The sequence below is a fragment of the Mustela nigripes genome, chromosome 7, assembly GCF_022355385.1.
Source record: "Mustela nigripes isolate SB6536 chromosome 7, MUSNIG.SB6536, whole genome shotgun sequence".
Taxonomy (NCBI): domain Eukaryota; kingdom Metazoa; phylum Chordata; class Mammalia; order Carnivora; family Mustelidae; genus Mustela; species Mustela nigripes.
In genome coordinates this window covers 7,970,268-7,987,389 of record NC_081563.1, presented here as the reverse complement: position 1 = coordinate 7,987,389, position 17,122 = coordinate 7,970,268, and the positions used below count along the sequence as shown (strand labels likewise).

The 17,122-nt window shown below is 50.6% G+C and overlaps 1 protein-coding gene across 8 annotated transcripts in view; it reads right to left on the bottom strand.

The window, feature by feature from the left end:
* LPIN1 (lipin 1) overlaps positions 1–3,222 on the bottom strand; it is a 67,520-nt gene extending 64,298 nt beyond the window's left edge. For 4 of the 8 annotated variants that reach the window (XM_059405162.1, XM_059405164.1, XM_059405165.1 and 1 more), the window contains exon 1: positions 3,139–3,222. The gene's annotated coding sequence lies outside the window, so the exon portion shown is untranslated. Of the gene's footprint in view, positions 1–2,706; positions 2,960–3,061 lie in introns of those variants that run through there. The other 4 variants (XM_059405167.1, XM_059405168.1, XM_059405163.1 and 1 more) reach the window with 3 other exon arrangements.
* Between the last annotated feature and the right edge of the window lie 13,900 nt (positions 3,223–17,122).

Below are 17,122 nucleotides of genomic sequence, written 5' to 3'. Positions count from 1 at the left end.
ATAATTTGGGACTGACTCACACACCCGCCTGCCCTCCCTCCACGGGGGTGTGCAATCTCACATGCACACACACACGCACACACACACGCACGCACATGCACATGCACACACACACACATGCACACACGCATATCATGGGCTAAAACAAGTTCCACAAAGCATTATCTGGTTTCTCCTTTTCTATTTCACTTTTTTAAAATGTCTGTAGGCCAACGAAACTGACCAGGAGGTCCCACAGTGCATGCACTGCGACAAATACTGACCTATGCCTAGACTCAGAACTCTGTGCAGAGCTGACCTCTTCCTCCTCGAGACACTCACTCTGCAGCTGATACTCCAGCCTGCCCACAGCCCAGCCCGGCCCGGCCTCTGCCGGCTCCCTCTGCCGGCTCACTTCTTACTTCTCAGTTTGCTGAATAAAAGGTGGGGAGAGGGGAGGGCTAGGATGGAGGAAGAGGAAGAGGTGCACAGGGAAGTGGGGAGGACACAGGAAGGAGAGGGCAGGCCAGTGCAGGACATCAGGACAGCAGGGGCACCTTCAGCCAGCCGCCCCCCCCCACTTCCCCAAGCAGGAGCTGCCAGGAGCTAAAGCAGGTATTCGGCCCCTCACTCACAGCTTAGAAAGTTCCCATTTCCGAAATGACCAGCTAATAGGCCCCTGGAGCCTTCCATACACGAAGAATTAAGCTGGGCCCTGCCTAACTCTTTTCACAAATTCCATTCCAATTTTGAGTGGGCTTACCCCATAATAACCTGAGGTAGTATTCAATAAAATGTACAGTGTGACATCACCCTTCACAGGGGGCCCGCCCCAGTGCTGACAGCACGCCACTGATCTGTCTGGACCTCCTGTCTTCCGCCTCAGGACCTCAACAGCTCCGAATGCCCCCAACCCAGTCACACTAGGAAGCTGTCGTGCAAACAGGTCCCGGCATTAGCCTCCGTGTCCCACAAGGATTGCAGTCTTCTTAGTGTTTCTCTAAAATGCTCCAAAAGCCACTCCAATTGCTGCAGTACCACCCCCCACCCATCCCCAACCCTCCCCTCCAAGAAGCTGCTGGCAACCCTCACCCACACCCATCTGAATGCTCCCCACATCAGTTTGTCTTGTGTACCTTAAACCCAGTGAGAGGACCCAGGAGAGGCCAACTCCCAATAGGAGACCTCTGGGGGGGGGGGGGGGTCCCCCACAGTGATGATCTGCAGCCCAGGGGCCAGCGTTGGCCAGAACTGCCTCAGCCCTACAAACAGTCCTCCTCACTGGTACCCCGTGTTCCTCCCAAAAATAATAACCTCCGCAGTGAGTCCCGGCCCCTCTATTCTGTCTCTTGTATATCTCAGTTCATTTTTACAGTAATCTCCTGAATAGGTATGGTTATCTCTACATCTCACGGATGAAGAAACCAAGGTTCAGAGAATTTAAATCTTTGGCCCAAGTCATACAGTGTAACTGCAAAGCGCTAGCCCCAGCACCCCACAGGCCCATGGTGGCCTCTTCGAACTATCTTTCCATCTCCTGGCTTCCCCTTCCCTCTAGGTCCAGGGCTCTGAGTTCAGCTCACTGGGAAAGGGCTGGGCCCATAGACCTCCCTCTGGTAGGGCCAGTCTGGCCATCCTCACCCCATCTGGGAAAAACTCTCCCCAGCCATTCCCAAGGTCCCCCAAGGACACAGAGATCCTTAAGGCCCTCCCATGAACCCTCAAGTTCTGTCCCACAGAACTAGACTCAGCAGGTAGGTTTGTGTCTTGCAGTGTGTTCTCTTCTAGAGTGAGGAGATTTTGATAAACGAGATCTGAGGGGGGGAGCACACTTGCACAGGAGCCTCCAGAAAGCTCAGGAAGAGCTAAGTTCACGTTCAAGACTCTGGCCAAGCCCAGCTCCACAACACTACACAGCCCTACCTACAAACAGGAAGAAAAGCTCCAAAATGCACATCCAGAAATAAACATGCCAAATAATAATACAAATGTTGACAAATAGGAAGAATTATCAAAACCCAGAACCATAAGTCAAACTCAGATCTCCCAACATGGGGGGAGGGAGGAGTGTGTGTTTATTTCTCAATTACTACCCATTCCTCAACCGCTTCCTTTAATTCATAAGACCTGAATTATAGAACAGATAAAAATCCACAATCATGCCATTCCTCAGATTTAAAAAAAAAAAAAAAAAAAAACCTTACAAACTCTTATCTTTTCCAAAATACTCCTACTATCCTGGGGATACTACTGAGTGCTAAAAAAACTCTCTGAGTTAATCTGCCGGTTCTTTAGTTCGAGTTTCCTGTTTGGTGGTCAAACGCTGGGTTGACATCTACTTTCTCCAGCGACTACGCTTCACATAAATTAGCCGCAGCGCTATGGCACTTGAGTTATTTCCAAACCACTACTTTTCATCCTACATTTTCCTGGCCCTCCCCAAAATAAAATTCTTCGCAAGGGCACGGGATGGCACTGACCAGGCCTAGCACCCACTCGGCCGCAGGAAAGATGCACGGAGGCCCGGCAGGGGAGAAAACAAGGGTAATTTGAGAACCGGATTCCAACCCTGGTCAACCTGCCGGCGTGTGACCTTGCTCACGTAGGTCAGCCTCCCTGGGCCTCAGTTTCCTCCACTGCAGGGCAAAAATCCTAAGCCTCGGGGCACATTTTCACAAAAGTTCCGGGCGCACCGCAGGAACTGCCCGCTGCACCGCCGGAACCCACCCGTGCCCGCTGGATGGAGCCCGTCCCGCCGTCCCAGGGACCCGCGGCAGCCCCCCCGGGCTCCACCAGGCGGGTCAAGGTCAGCCCGGCGTGCGCCCCGAAAGGGAAGGCCCGAGGGATGCTGGCGACACGGCCCGGGGGAGCCGGAGCTGGGGCCTGCTTCTCCGCCTCCGTCGCCGCAGCACTTCCCCCGAGAGGGCCGCGGGGACCGAGCTCCGTCCTCCCGCGTCGGGTCAGCCCCGGCCCCGGTCCCGGCCCAGTCCCCGGCTCCGCTACCGCCCCGGCCCCACCGCGCGCCCCCAGCTCTTGGGGCTCCCCCCGCCCCGCCCGGCCTCGCCGAGGCTGCGGCCCCTGCCTGGTAGCGGCCGGGCTCCCCCCGCGGCTCGGCCTGGGGCTCGGCGAGCGGCGGCCGGCGCGGAAGCGTCCACTCACCGTGCGGCGCCGCGCGCGTGGCCGCCTTTGTATGCAAACACTGCGTCCGCCGCGCGCCCGCTGTCAGCGCCTACTGCCCCCGGCGGCGGGGGCGGGGAGGGGGCGGGGAGAGGGCGGGGCGGAGGCGGGGCGAGCGGGGCCGCGCGAGGGCCTCCGCGAGGCGCGAGCCGCTCCGCGGCTTTCAAGGCCCTCCTGGCCGGTGGCAGCGGAGCCTCCACCCTAGGAAGGCTCCATCCAGTCCGCTTGCCCTTTCTTCACCGCCCACCTCAGCTTTCCTGTTGGGCCTGTCACCTTAGGCCACATTTCTGATTATCATACCCAAAGCTGAAGTCATTTATTTAATTCTCCAGGCTGAGCTGACAAGCTGCGGGAAGCCTCTGAATTCAGGGGACTGGCAACCTCGGCTGCAGGGCAGCGGGGCAAAGCGGCTCCGAAACCCCCCAGGGCCTGGCGGGCTGCCACCGGGGGCCCTACTCTTCAAGAGCGGTGGGACCCAGGCAAGTCCCTTAACGTTACTGACCCAGGGCCTTGGTGTCTCTAACCATGTGGTGGCAGGCAGCCTTGTTAGCCAAATTGCAATTTACACCTACCTTTTCAACATTGGTTCACCTTCCCCTTTATTCAAGCTCCCAAGCACTCCTACTTCGTCCACTCATTAAGCAAATACTTGTCAGGCTCTGCTCTGAACACTAAGAACGAGAGGGGACCTGCTCCTTTGGAGCTTCCATTCTCCAGCAAGGAGACAGTCAAGGGACAAATAATGAAGGAAACAATATACGGCTACCTGGTGGAGATCGATGATCACAGGCAGTCACGTCTGAACGGAAATCCTAAATGACAAGAAACACTGGAGTCCTACAAAGATTGGGGGGCAGAGCTTTTTAGAGAGCAGAAACAGTAGGTGTAAAGGTCCTGAGGTGGTCCTCTGTGAGCGGCTGGAGACAGGCCCGCTAGAAGGGTAGCAGGGACCAGATTTGGGGGGATCTTGTAGCCAACTAAGAAGTTTAGATATTCCGAGAAGGATTTCAAGCCTGAGAATTATATGATCCAATTTACTTTTTTTTAAGATTTTATTTATTTGGCAGAGAGAGACACCACGAGAGAGGGAACACACACGGGGGAGTGAGAGAGGAAGAAGCAGGCTTCCTGCTAAGCAGTGAGCCCAATGCAGGGCTCGATCCCAGGAGCCTGGGATCATGACCTGAGCTGAAGGCGATGCTTAATGGACTGAGCCACCGAGGCGTCCCTAACTTTAATTTTTTCAAAACCAGTTCTCTTTTATGTGGAAAATGGAAGGGTCGTAGCGGGCCAGAGTGGAAAAGCACGCAGCACTACAGAAAACCAGAGGAGATGATACGGCTCTGATGGGAGAGGTGAGGCGGTTGTGAGACATGGAAAGACCTCGAATATATTTTGGAGGTAAAACCCATGGATTGGTGGATGTGTGGGTGGGTTGGATATGGTGAATCCAGGGTTAAATCCCCATATGGAGCTTGAACAACAGAGAGACAAGGGTGCTGGTGACTGAGCCAGAAGGAAGAAGAAGCAGGCTTGGAAGAAAACTCAGGAGTGCAGTTTGGGCCACTTTGAGATGCTTTTCAGCCATCCCAGAGGAGATGCCGGGAAGCATCTTTAGAGAAGCAGGCTTGGCTCTCTATAGAAGACAGGGGTCATTTTCCCCGGGCGCTTTGCCCAGGTGATGTGTCTCCTTCCAGCTGGCCATCGTTGGGTGTGTTCAAGCTGGTCTTGGGGTGACTGCCATGGAGGCAGCCTGTGCCCAGAAAAGCAGGTGACCCCTTCCCATTGGCACTTGGGAGGAGGGGGCTACCAATCAAATCATCAATAACGAGTGACATTCCTCCACAGGGATGCGTCTCTGAGACCACAGAGAAAAGGTTACCACTGCGGCCATCAGATTGCAGGGCCCCAGAAGGAAACATTCTTATGCTCCCCACTCTCCTAGGCAGTATTTGGCCTCGGAGTCAAGAAGCAAGGCTACCCTAATGGAAAGGCTTTCTGGAAGGAAAGTCCAACTTCAGGCCACTTAAGTGAAGATTTTGCTTAAAATAGATCTTGAATTATTAAAATTTGTAGACTAGAGGTCTAAACACAGACGAAAATCCAGTCCGAAGCACTCATCTATGAATGATGAATGTGGGGCAGAATGGGGTTGAGGTTCACCCCAGGTCACCCCAAGTGAGGTCTGATGGCTGCCAAGCTTAGCCTGTCACCTCAGGGGAGGAGCTTCTCCTGCTCTCCCCATTCCTGCCACCATATCTACACAGGGCCAGATGCTGAAGGGGGACATTTTTTTTAGACAAGTCTCCAGGAGAGAACATGCTCTAGATTACGTTTCGCTTTCTGATCCTGCCCTGTCTGGAGTCCCCCTGGGAGGGCCCTTTCTGTGCAGTCAGCTACTAGGCTGGTGACAAGGCTATGACTCAGCCAGGAGAGCTGAGGTGATCCCCTTGGCCAATCCCTGCACCTGCCGTCTTCAGCCCAACTCGGAAGATGAGAAGGGACCAGGGACCGCAGAGATAAGTAAACTTGCTCTAGTCTCCAGCAGGAGGAGGAAGGAAGGGCTGAGTGGAGCCGGGCAAAGCAGCACACACATCCTTGATTCTAAAGTCAGTTTCACAATCTAGAAAATGGGAGGCAGATCCACTGTGAGGATGGAAAAGTCCACCACGTAAAAGTCATGGCACAGTGGCTGACTTGAAAGATTTCTGAATTCTAAAACCCCCCTACATTAGGAAGCGGCGACTCCCAGAAGGATGTGTCCTGTACTTAGCCCCACTGTGATCCGGAGAGAGACCACTGGGCTCACTGAGCTCCAGGACACAGCAGGCCACCGAGCCCCCTCCCAGGAGAGCCCAGAGATCCCCCCTGAGCCCCCCTCACCAAACAATGACAATTCTCCAACTGCCCCAACCATTCTGTGCATACAGTGAGGAGAGTTGTAAAAGCAGCCCTATTTGAACTGGAAACCTCCCCCTTTTTAGCAGGGATTATAACTGCAATATCCTGGGAACTCTGGACTTTTCCAGATGTATTACCCACACAATGGAAAGGGCTTTGCATGGGGTGGAGGAGGGGGGGACAGGAGGGGTGAATGCCCCTCTTCACGGGACTCCAGGACGCACTGTCAGTAGGGGTATGGATGGCTGGTCTCCTGACACCTCCGAGTAGGGGCATCCATGCTCAGCTCTGTAAATGTCCCAGGGAAAGGAAGGACACTAAAAAAAAAAAAACAGTGAATTTTCCCCCAGAGGGCTGCCCTTGATCTCTGGTAGGGGATGATTGATGACTTGGGCTCTCGGGAAGGGAGGGAATCTCCTCGGGATCCAGAGCCAGTCCTTCATTAGCATGGGCCCCTGGTGAAGTAGGTGACTTCAGCTCGGGGATCCCCGAAAATCAGGTGGGAACCTGGTGCCATCTCACCCCCTCAAAGGGTGGGGGACAGAGCAGCTCGGAAAGCAGCCAGAGACAGAGTGGGTCCCCTGGGTGCAGGTGAGTGGGCTGACCAAAGCAAGTTTCAGGGGAGGGGAGGAAGGTGTGGGAGACACTGGGCCCTACAAGGAGAGGAGGAGGAGGAGGTTGGGCCTGGGAAACAAACTGGGCAACCAAAGCACAGAGGCCCACCCCCAAACTGGAAAGAGGATGTCCATTAGGACTGAGGCATCCAAGAGAGCAAAAGAAGTCCCAGGGAGATAAAGGGGAGGGGCTGATGGTGGGCTACAGCTGGAGGACACGCCACCTAACTCCCCCTAACAGTTACGTGGAATAGACAGCCCCGAATATCCTCCCTGAGCACACGCCAAGCAGCAGAGGACAAGGACACACAGGAGCTGTGTCCACGATGCAGCCACGAGGCAAGGAAACCCCCAGGCTTGGGGCACAGGGGGGTCCTGCTCTGGGACAGTGACTGCTGGGCCCACACCAGCCTCCCTCTAGGACAGGAGCGCTGGGAGCTGCCCCCGGGAGCAGACCAGACTCAGCACATGACCGCAGTGAGTGCACGATCTGGGGTCGGAATCAGGACCAATCGCACCAACACACGTACAGAACTATCCCTCCCCCCACAGTACTCATGCCAGGACTGCCATGACCTGAAGGCCCCCGCCCCAAGGAGGAGGGGTCTGACGACCTTGGTGCCCTGCGCAGGCCCTCATCTAGGCTAATCTAGGACAGGTGTGGAGGAACGGAGCTGTGGGCGTGGGAACCTTCCATGCAGAGCAGTCTGGTGTGTGCAGGGGTGAAGGAAGGTGCTGGCTGGCCTCCGATGGGGTGAGGGAGACCACAGCAAGTCCATGACTGCCCCGGCAGAGCTCCCAGCCTCTGTCCCCTGGGATTAGGAGATGCTGGGACACCCTTTCTCCTCCGGAGAAGGTTCTTAAGGACCCAGGCAAGGTAAAAAAGAGATTTTTGCTGGGACCCGAACTTGGGTTCTTCTTCCCAGTGCACTCTGGGTCTGCAGGACCCAGGCCTCCGTTGTTAAAACAAAAGCCACCGGCCCAAGGTGAAGGAATCCCTTGCCCCCAGAGTAAGAAAACCATGAGGGAAACTCTTGCAATTTCAGGAGTGGAATTCCCATAATATCTTTTTTTTTTTTAAGATTTTTTTTTTTTTAATTGCCAGAGAGAGAGCACAGGGGAGAGAGAAAACCGGGAGTACGAGCAGGGGGAGGAGCAGGCTCCCCGCTGAGCAAAGAACCTCATGTGGCACTTGATCCCAGGACCCTGGGATCATGACCCGAGCCAAAGACAGACTTCCAACTGACTGAGCCACCAGGTGTCCCCAGGAGTGGACTTCAAAGCTGATAAATCTGGCATTTTCTGGTCAGACCCAAAGAGGTGATCTATCACACAGACTTCTCCATCTCATAAAGCAAGATGAGGTAATCCACCCAGTAAGAACCCCTGTCCAAGGCACCTGGGTGGCTTAGTCATAAACAGCTGCCTTCAGCTCAGGTCATGATCCTAGGGTCCTGGGATGGAGCCCTGCCTCCGGCTCCCTGCTCAATGGGAAGCCTGCTTCTCCCTCTCCCACTCTCCCTGCTTGTGTTCCCTCTCTTGCTGTCTCTCTCTCTCTGTGTCAGATAAATAAAATAAAATAAAATAAAGAATTCCTATCCTTCTCCCTAGGGGAAGCTGACCTGGCCTGAAACAATCCTTTCTTCTCTTTTGCTAATTTCTTGCCCCACACTCCTTTCCATAAAAACTTTGTATTTTATACCACTCCTCTGAGCTCCCCTCTTGCCTTGCAGATGGGATGCTGCCTGATTCACATGACTTCATAAAGCCAAGTAGATTTTCATATTTCATGTTTCATAAACAAAATTGCATTATGTTTCTTTTTTTTTTTTTAACTCTGCAAAACAGCCCACACACCTTGGAGGATGTGTCCTACATTGTGAGCCCCAGATCGGTGTGTCTCAGTTTACTTTATAGGCTTGACCCTTCCCAGCTTGTCCCCAAGCTTTCGGTAAACAGTTGTCTCTGCCAGTCCCAGACTGATCATCACCCCATCTGGAATGGCCTGAGCATTTGCCAATCAGAATGGACACCGGGCACAGCGGAGCGGGACCAGCTGGATTATGGAGGTCAGGAGGGGAAGGGGGAGAACGCGTGAGGTGACAGGAGTGAGGCCACTTAGGGAACTTGGGACAATGACTAGTAATTCGTGTTTCTAAATTTCTAATATTTTAACCATTGCTGAGGCCATATTAGTGGACTCTAGCTGGATCTACCCCAAAAGAAAACATACTCAGAGTTAACTGAGAAATGCATGGTGAGGTTCCTGACCCCCGCCCCCCATTTATATGTTGAAGCCCCAATTTCCAAGGTGACAGCATTTGGAGATGGGGAGGTGGTTAGGCTTAGTTGAGGTCATGAAGATAGGGCTCTTCCAGCAACCTGGACGTCAGAGCTAAGCATAGGGATTCTACCTCTGACCTCAGTGGGGAAAGCTGACTCCAATAAAATCTGGTTCCTGCAAAAGACACCAGGAGCCTACTACAGGGCTGTGGGCTCTGGGCCAGCCTGAAGGTTCTTGCTCAGCTACTAGGCTTTTTGGCCGATGGAACTTTGCTACCAGTTAAGATAAAAATCAATGTTTCCTTCGTAATGCGATCCTTTGTCAGCTCTAAAAAAAAAAAAAAAAAAAAAAAATTCAGGAAGCAGAGGACTGGATCTGCCAACAAATTACAACACCTGTTAACGTGCAGAATTTAAATGCTGCGGGCTGCTTGCCTACAGCCATCCACGCTGGCACCTGCTTGCTGTCTTCAGCCTAAATACAACCTCTTTAATTGTTATTGACCTAGAACCTGGGCTGGTGGGGGGAAGTAACTCTACACTGTGAGGATTTCAACTCCTCTAGCTCATCATCTCTTGTTCTTACAATAAACAAAATCATTCCAGAACTGGACATTTCACCCACCCCTAATATTGTAAGTCGTGCTTCCCACCAAGATGTGCCACATATTAGAATCACTTGGGAAACTGTCACAACTCTCAGTGCCCAGGGGCACCTGGGCAGCTCAGTCAGGTGAGCATCCAGCTCTTGCTTTCGGCTCAGGTCCCGATCTCAGGATCCTGGGATGGAGCCATGAGTTGGCTCTGCTCAGCTGCTTGAGGGTTCGAGGATTCTCTCCCTCCTTTTCGCTCTGCCCCTCCCCCACTCATGCTCACTCTCCCTCGCTCTTTCTCTCTCTCTCAAACAACAACAACAAAACTCTCAATGCCCAGACTATAGTCCACATCCATCGATCAAGCCCAGTTTCTCAGGGTAAGGCCCAGCACCAGTGTGTTGCAAAACTCCCCGTCAGATTCCCGGGTCCAGTCACTTCCAAGAACCAGTGTTCCCAGAGTCCACTTCCCTTTAGCCTGTATCCTGGCCACTGTGGTCTCTCTCAAAGCCCATCTTCCCCTCTCCCAGCCCCCCATGCCAAGGGCCACCATATCACATATTTCTTCTAAGTGTCCATACAATGGAACCCATACAAGCCAGCTCAAGCAAAGAGTGTGTGTGTGTGTGTGTGTGTGTAGAGCATGATGTATTCATAGGAGTCAGGGATTCCGGACATGGGCCTTGATCTCTGGTGGTTTTCTCTGGTACTCAGTCCCTTCCCCCGGGGATAACTCCACCCCCTCTCAACCCCAGCCCGTTTCCTCGGTTCCCCCCGCTCCAGATTCTCGTCCTTCATTGGTCTGGCCACCCCACAGCCTGTCATGCGCCTCTCCCCTCCACACACCATTCCCTGCAGATCCTCTGTCTCCAACATTCCAAGAGAAAAGTCCCATCAACCCAGGTCACCCTCTCACCCAGTTACACACAGTCTTACGTCGCTGACATCCTAGGGATGGCCACCTTCAGGTCACGTGTCCCTCCCTGGTTCAGAGCTCCCTGTTCTGCTCACAGCCCCTTTTCCTTCACCCAGTGCGCCCCAGACACAATGTTAAATGCTGGAGAAGATAGGCGCCATGAGCCAGGTACCATGGCTTCCTCCTAGGCCTTCTTAAATCTGCCAGAAATCACAGTCCTGAAGTGAGCAAGTGATTTTTCAGAAGAGGAGTGCGGTGCTGTGGAAAAGCGAAGAAGCAGGGTCCACACAGAGGCCTAGGAGCCACCCAGAGAAAGGGTTCTCAGCCGGGCTTTTGATTTTCTTGCTAGTTATGGGATCAAAGGAAGGCACACTTGACCTCTGTGACCCTCAGTTTCCTTTTCTACTAGATTGGGGTACAAATGCCTGTCTTATGGGTTTGTTTAGAGGATACACGACCTAAAGCACTTGCCACAATGTCTGGTACAATATACACAGTCCACTCTGTGAGCCTGATACCGATCATGATAACTCTTATCATTCGTATGTACTACGAACCCTTGGGAGCCCACTAACAAACACAGTTATCGGGTGCGGGCCTTCAGGAGGGAGAAGACTTTTGACAGATGAACCGTGTTGCAGGCCGGGGCATCGCTGGTGGAAGGAACAGCACACGGAAGGCACAGTAAAGGCGCATGAAGGTCGGTGAGCTCACAGGTCATGTGTCGCAACTGTGGGAGCAACTCCCCAATTTGCGTGCGAGAACAGACTTGTGTTTTCTCCTCTTTTCTCCGCTGTCCAGTGTGTGCTGGGCCCACGGGGAGGTCTCAGAGGACATGCTGAGTCACGGATGAATGGATCGGCCGGATTCAATTAGCACAGGAAGGAATCACCCGCTTAGGAGAATGAAAGTCAATTTGCTGGATTAAAACACATGTCCCCTGGACCCGGGAGAGCTAAATTGAATTTCCATTTCACCCAAGGCAGAACGTGAATATCTCACGTAAGGAAAATGACAGGCGCCTGCAAGGAACACGGGGGATGGTAGAGCGGCGAGACCCGTCCCGCGGCCTCCGTGGGAGCGCGCCCTCAGCATCTTCCGTACCCCTCCCCCAGGCCTCAGCCTCCCCAAGTCTTTCGAGAGGCGCCGCCCAGCTGTGGCCCGTTTGCTCTTTTCTGGTGCAAGGATCAATCCAAATCAAGAAAAAACACAATCCTCCCAGTCCTCCCTGGTGCACTAAGGGAGAGAGATGACCTTCCCTCTCTTTTCTTAGAGCATTTACGACACCACACTTATTAGAAATCCCTTCTCTGCCCTTTGGAGATGTAAGTAAATCTTCTTAAAGACTGAATAAGCCTCAACTAGAAGCACCTGTACAACCCATGTACAGCTCCCCATGTTTGGGGACCTGGAAACCATCTCTTTGAAAGGGAAACCCCTCACGGCTCCCTCCCAGGATTCCTCAGAAGGTGGGCACCATCTAACTTCGGCAGGTGCCATGCTCACTCCAGGGTGTGGAACTAGATCCTATCCTAAGGGATGCTAGAAGTTTCATTTTCTCTTTGGCTAGAGGCCTTCAACTGCAACACAGATGGCCACTCCACTCACAGATAAGCTAGGACGAAGTTTGCCGACAAATGGTGTTGTCCGGTCCCTCCTGCTTGAGGACAAGGAGTCATTGAACTTGAAAACACTACGCAGTGTGGTGTGTCAGCCTGACTCTAGAAAGGGATGAAACTTCTTTCTGTCACTGAAGTCTCTTAGCCAGTACCCTGTATGCACCTCACGTCCTGGTCTGATGCTTATTCGGTAAACATTTTCTTTCTCTTCTCCTTTGGTGGAGAGGTTTTCTGGGGGAGAAGGAGATTTTGTTTTTCATGATGCATCCCCAACACTGGCCCAGCTGTCCTCAGGACATAGGCTTTTCCTGACCTTCTGTTCAGTGAGCCAAGCCAAAAGCTGACAGTATGGTGGTTGGGGGCGGGGCGGGGGGGAGTGCTCATGTTAATTCAAGAGAGAAGCACTAGGAACCTGATTCTGGCTACAGGGCAAGTTGCTATTACGCCCTTCCATCCCTCATCCTGTGAATTCTCTCTCAAAGTCAGGTTATTTGGGACTCCAAAGGACCCATGGATAGAAAGCCCCAATCTATGAACTTAATGTGGAAAAATTAAATCTTCATTTCACTGACTGCCAACTCAGATTTAGGAGTATATCCTTCTGTTATGAATGCTGGAAACAAAATACAATAGTAGTAATGGGACCTGTGACCAACACCAACACCAGCCAAAAAAAAAAAAAAAAGCACAAGTATTTCCTTGCCCCCCTTATTACTACATCAAAATTACGGCTGCTATTCGATCTGCTGCACAGGGACAGGAGAAAGGAGGAAGTCAGGCTTCTAAGGGCCAGGAACAGGCAGCTAGCCTCCCCGGGGCCTTCGTCAAATAACAGAAACTTCTACCCAAACCTCACATGGTCAGGCTGTCAAGAACAAGAACCAGGGGAAAACAAGAGCAGCACAGAGAGGAAAAATAACATGCAGAGGAACCCTCTCAGAGGTTCAGCGCCAGGGAAAGTTCTACAGATGAGAGTCAAGCAGACATTGCTCTGCTAAACCCACCCCCACCAAAAAAAACACAAGTGCATCAGCAGGAACTTGACAGGTCTGGTGCAAGGAAGGTAAACAGAGCAATAGCTCATGCCTCCACATGGCAGGCCTACCAGGAGGAAAAGCAGGTCCCCTTCTGGAGAGAAAAACAAGTTGTCTATGTTTCTACAGTTCTATCCAGATGTCCACTTTTCAAGGAAAAAAAATTGACGCAAATGAGAAGGCAAGAAGAAAAAGCACCACACTCCCAGGAGACAGATGGCAATCGTTGAGACCCAGAGTCAGGTAGACACGGATGTCGGAACTACCTGATAGGGACTTTTTTTTTAACTAATTAATAGGTTGAAGTCTTTAATGCATAAGGTACACATTATGCAGGATCAGATGTGTAATTTCACAGGAGAGATGGGAACTGTAAGACTCCAATGAAGATGCTAGAAATGAAAAGTACCCTACTGAAGATGAAGAACACCTCCCGTGAGCTTATCAGTTGACTCCACATAGTGAGGAAAGAATCAGTGAAGCTGAAGTAAGTTAATTAGGGATTATCTAAACCAAAATGCAAAGAGAAAAAAAGAATGAGACAGGGAGAAAAAAAAAAGAACAAGACATCTAAGAGCTTATCAAACAGTCTAAAATTTATGTAATGGATTCCCAGAAAGAGAAAAGAGGGAGAAAGCAGGGCAGAAGAAATAAAAAAAAAATAATAATAATAATGGCCTAGAATTTTCCAAATTGCTGACAGACAGCAAACTGCAGATCCAAGAGTCTCAAAACACCAAGCAAACGAGCAGGATGAATACCAGCACTAACACACACATATAAACATGCACGTGCACACAGGCTTGTCACACTTGAACTACTGAGAATTAAGGCAAAGAGAAAATCTCAAAGACGGCCAGAGAAAAGACACATCACGCAGAGGAACAAGAAAAGCGTGACAGCAGACTTCTCATCAGAAACCATGCAAGAGAGACAGAGTAACGTGTAGACTTTGCCGAGTCACATAATCTCTGTTGTAGCAAAATTCTGCCCTCATAGCACAAAAACAATTATGGACAACATGTAAACAAAGGGGCATGAGTTTGTCCAATAAAACATCATTTTTACAGCAGGGGGTGAACAAGATATGGCCCACGTGACACAGCGTATCAGCCCTGGTCTAACGCAAGCATCGTAGCGATGTTCTGTGCGCTAATGTGAAAGTGAAAGCACAGAGGACGGGAGGGAACACTTAGGGAGGTGCTGTTGCAAGGTCCTTGCCCTACACATGCAGTGCTATTATTTTAAGGGAAAGTCCAGTTGGAGATGTGAATTGCAAGCATTTCAGAAATTTAAAAAAATTTTTTAAATACCAATAACAAGTCAATAAGGAGATAAAACAGAGTCACAAAAAATGTTCAATGAACATAAGTGAAGGCAGAAGAGGAGGAAAAAAAAAAAACAAAGGACAGACGGCACAAAGAGAAAACAGCTGATCAGATGGTGGATTTAAATGCAGCCATATCAAAATCACATCAGGGGAGCCTGGGTGGCTCAGTGGGTTAAAGCCTCTACCTTCAGCTCAGGTCATGATCTCAGGGTCCTGGAATCGAGCCCCGCATCAGGCTCTCTGCTCATCAGGGAGCCTACTTCCTCCTCTCTCCCTGCCTGCCTCTCTACTTGTGATCTCTATCTATCAAATAAATAAAATCTTTTTTTAAAAATCACATGAAATACACCAGTGAAAAGATAAGATTGTCAGACTGAATATAACAGCACGACCTAGCTATATACTGTCTACAAGAAATCTACCGGGCAAGGAACCTGGATGGTGGATATAGGACTGTACGCATTGGTCAGTACTCAGAGAACAGTACCGTGCAAAGAACACCATTCTAGGTAAGTTTCAAAAGTCAAACATGATGCAGGAGTGAAGACACAGTGCAGGTGGTGACAAATGAGTCTAACTGTATTGTAAACGAATCACAGAATCACACTGAAGAGGACGGAGAAGAAAACAACTGACCTAACTCTGGCAGCAAGTGTTTTGACTGGGTAGCATGAGGCTAACGTCACCACAGACCAAACACAAACCCTGTCCTCCAGCTGATACATGAATTTCTCACAGGGGCATGGATTAATAATATTGAAACTGCTTTATTGGGATACCAGAAATGAAAATATAAGTAAATAAATTGCAGATAATAGGAATGAGGTTTCTTGCTGTTGGAGAAAGATTTTACCTTAAAGTGGTGGTGGTGGTGGTGGGGGATGTTAGAATGTATCTTGTGGTCTGAACTGGAGTCAGATATGAGCTCATGATTGAGACAGATGGATGGGTGAGTAGATAGATGTAGATAGATAGATGATAGATGATAGATAGATATGTGTGTTTTATGCATAGGTTACTATACGTACATATATGTTTATTTCTTTTCACTGAAGGAGTAGAAGCAGTTTCACTCCAGCAGCAGTGAACACAGACACACACGCACACCCAGGTCTTGGGTTTTATTATTTTTTTAAGATTTTATTTATTTCTTTGGCAGACAGAGATCACAAGTAGGCAAAGAGGCAGACAGAGAGAGAGGAGGAAGCAGGTTCCCTGCTGAGCAAAGAGCCCGATGCGGGGCTCGATCCCAGGACCCTGGGATCATGACCTGAGCTGAAGGCAGAGGTTTTAACCCACTGAGCCACCCAGGTGCCCCTGGGTCTTGGATTTTAAATGTTATTTTCCAATAAAGGAAACTAGGGTTCACTGGAGAACTGACTCCAGGGCCTAAGCAGGGAAAGTACCAGATGAACTCAGAGGTACTGAGTGGTAGCAGAAAGTAAAGAAGTGCAGAAGAGTTAGAAGGAGGAGGAGGAGGTTGGGGGAAGAGAAGAAGAAAAAGGAGAAAAAAGAAGGAGGAAGAGGGGGAGGAGAGGAGGAGGGGGAGGGGAAAAGGGAGGAGGAGAGAAAGGAAGGAAGGAAGGAAGGAAGGAAGGAAGGAAGGAAAATGGAGAAGCATGTTCAAAGAGTACAGGAGCTGAACTGAGATATCCCCCAAGGGCCAAAGTTGGAACTTGTCCAACAAAATAGCATATTCAGATGACGACCCAAATAACTCAAAACAATTCATAAATCTATATGGCTATAAAGGATAACCTAATAAAGCAGTGAATAATGAAGATGCAACTCTTCCTTGAAGAAGTCCAATGAAGAAGTCGAGAAAGAATGAGGGAGGCGGAAGAATCAGCGTTACAATACCAGCAGGAATTATCATGGCAGGATCTACTGATGGAAGCTGAGGTCAGTGCACAAGGGCAAAAGCAGAAACAGACTATTTCCAAGGTTTCAAAACATTTAGTACTAACAAAGGGAAGTCAGAGTGGAAAGTCCTGGCAGACATGGCCTTAACCAGACCATTAAGGCTAACATCTTGGGGATGCACAATGACACCTCCCACCCCCATAGGAAGCACCGGGGAGGCACACCAGCTCAGTTGCCTCTTTCTCAATACCGTAACAACTGCAGTGTGATCATGAAAAAACATTAGACAAACCCAAATCAAAGGACAGCTCTTCAACAGTGTTGAGATCGTGAAAGAAAGGGGACTGAGAAACAGTCACAGACTGGAGGGGACGAAGGAGACCTCAACTCAATGCCATTGAGAATCCTGGAACCGGAAAAGGACTTGGTAGAAAAACTGGTGGAATCTGTATAAATTTTCCAGCGAAGTTTTGAGACACTGGATCACTCGTTCAACATCGTCACCCACTCTTAGTATCAAGTGATTAATAAAGACCCAAAGGCCCAAGGAGTCTGGGAGAAAGAGCACAGTGAGCTCTAGATAGAAAAAGAGGATACAGTCTTTATTTAAGAAGTTGGGAGAGGAGCCTGTGTGGCTCAGGGGGTTAAAGCCTCTGCCTTTTAGCTCAGGTCATGATCCCAGGGTCCTGGGATCAAGCCCGGCATGGAGCTCTCTGCTCAGGGTGCAGCATGCTTCCTCCCCTCCCTCTCTGCCTGCCTCCCCGCCTACTTGTGATCTCTGTCAGATAAATAAATAAAATCTTTAAAAAAAAG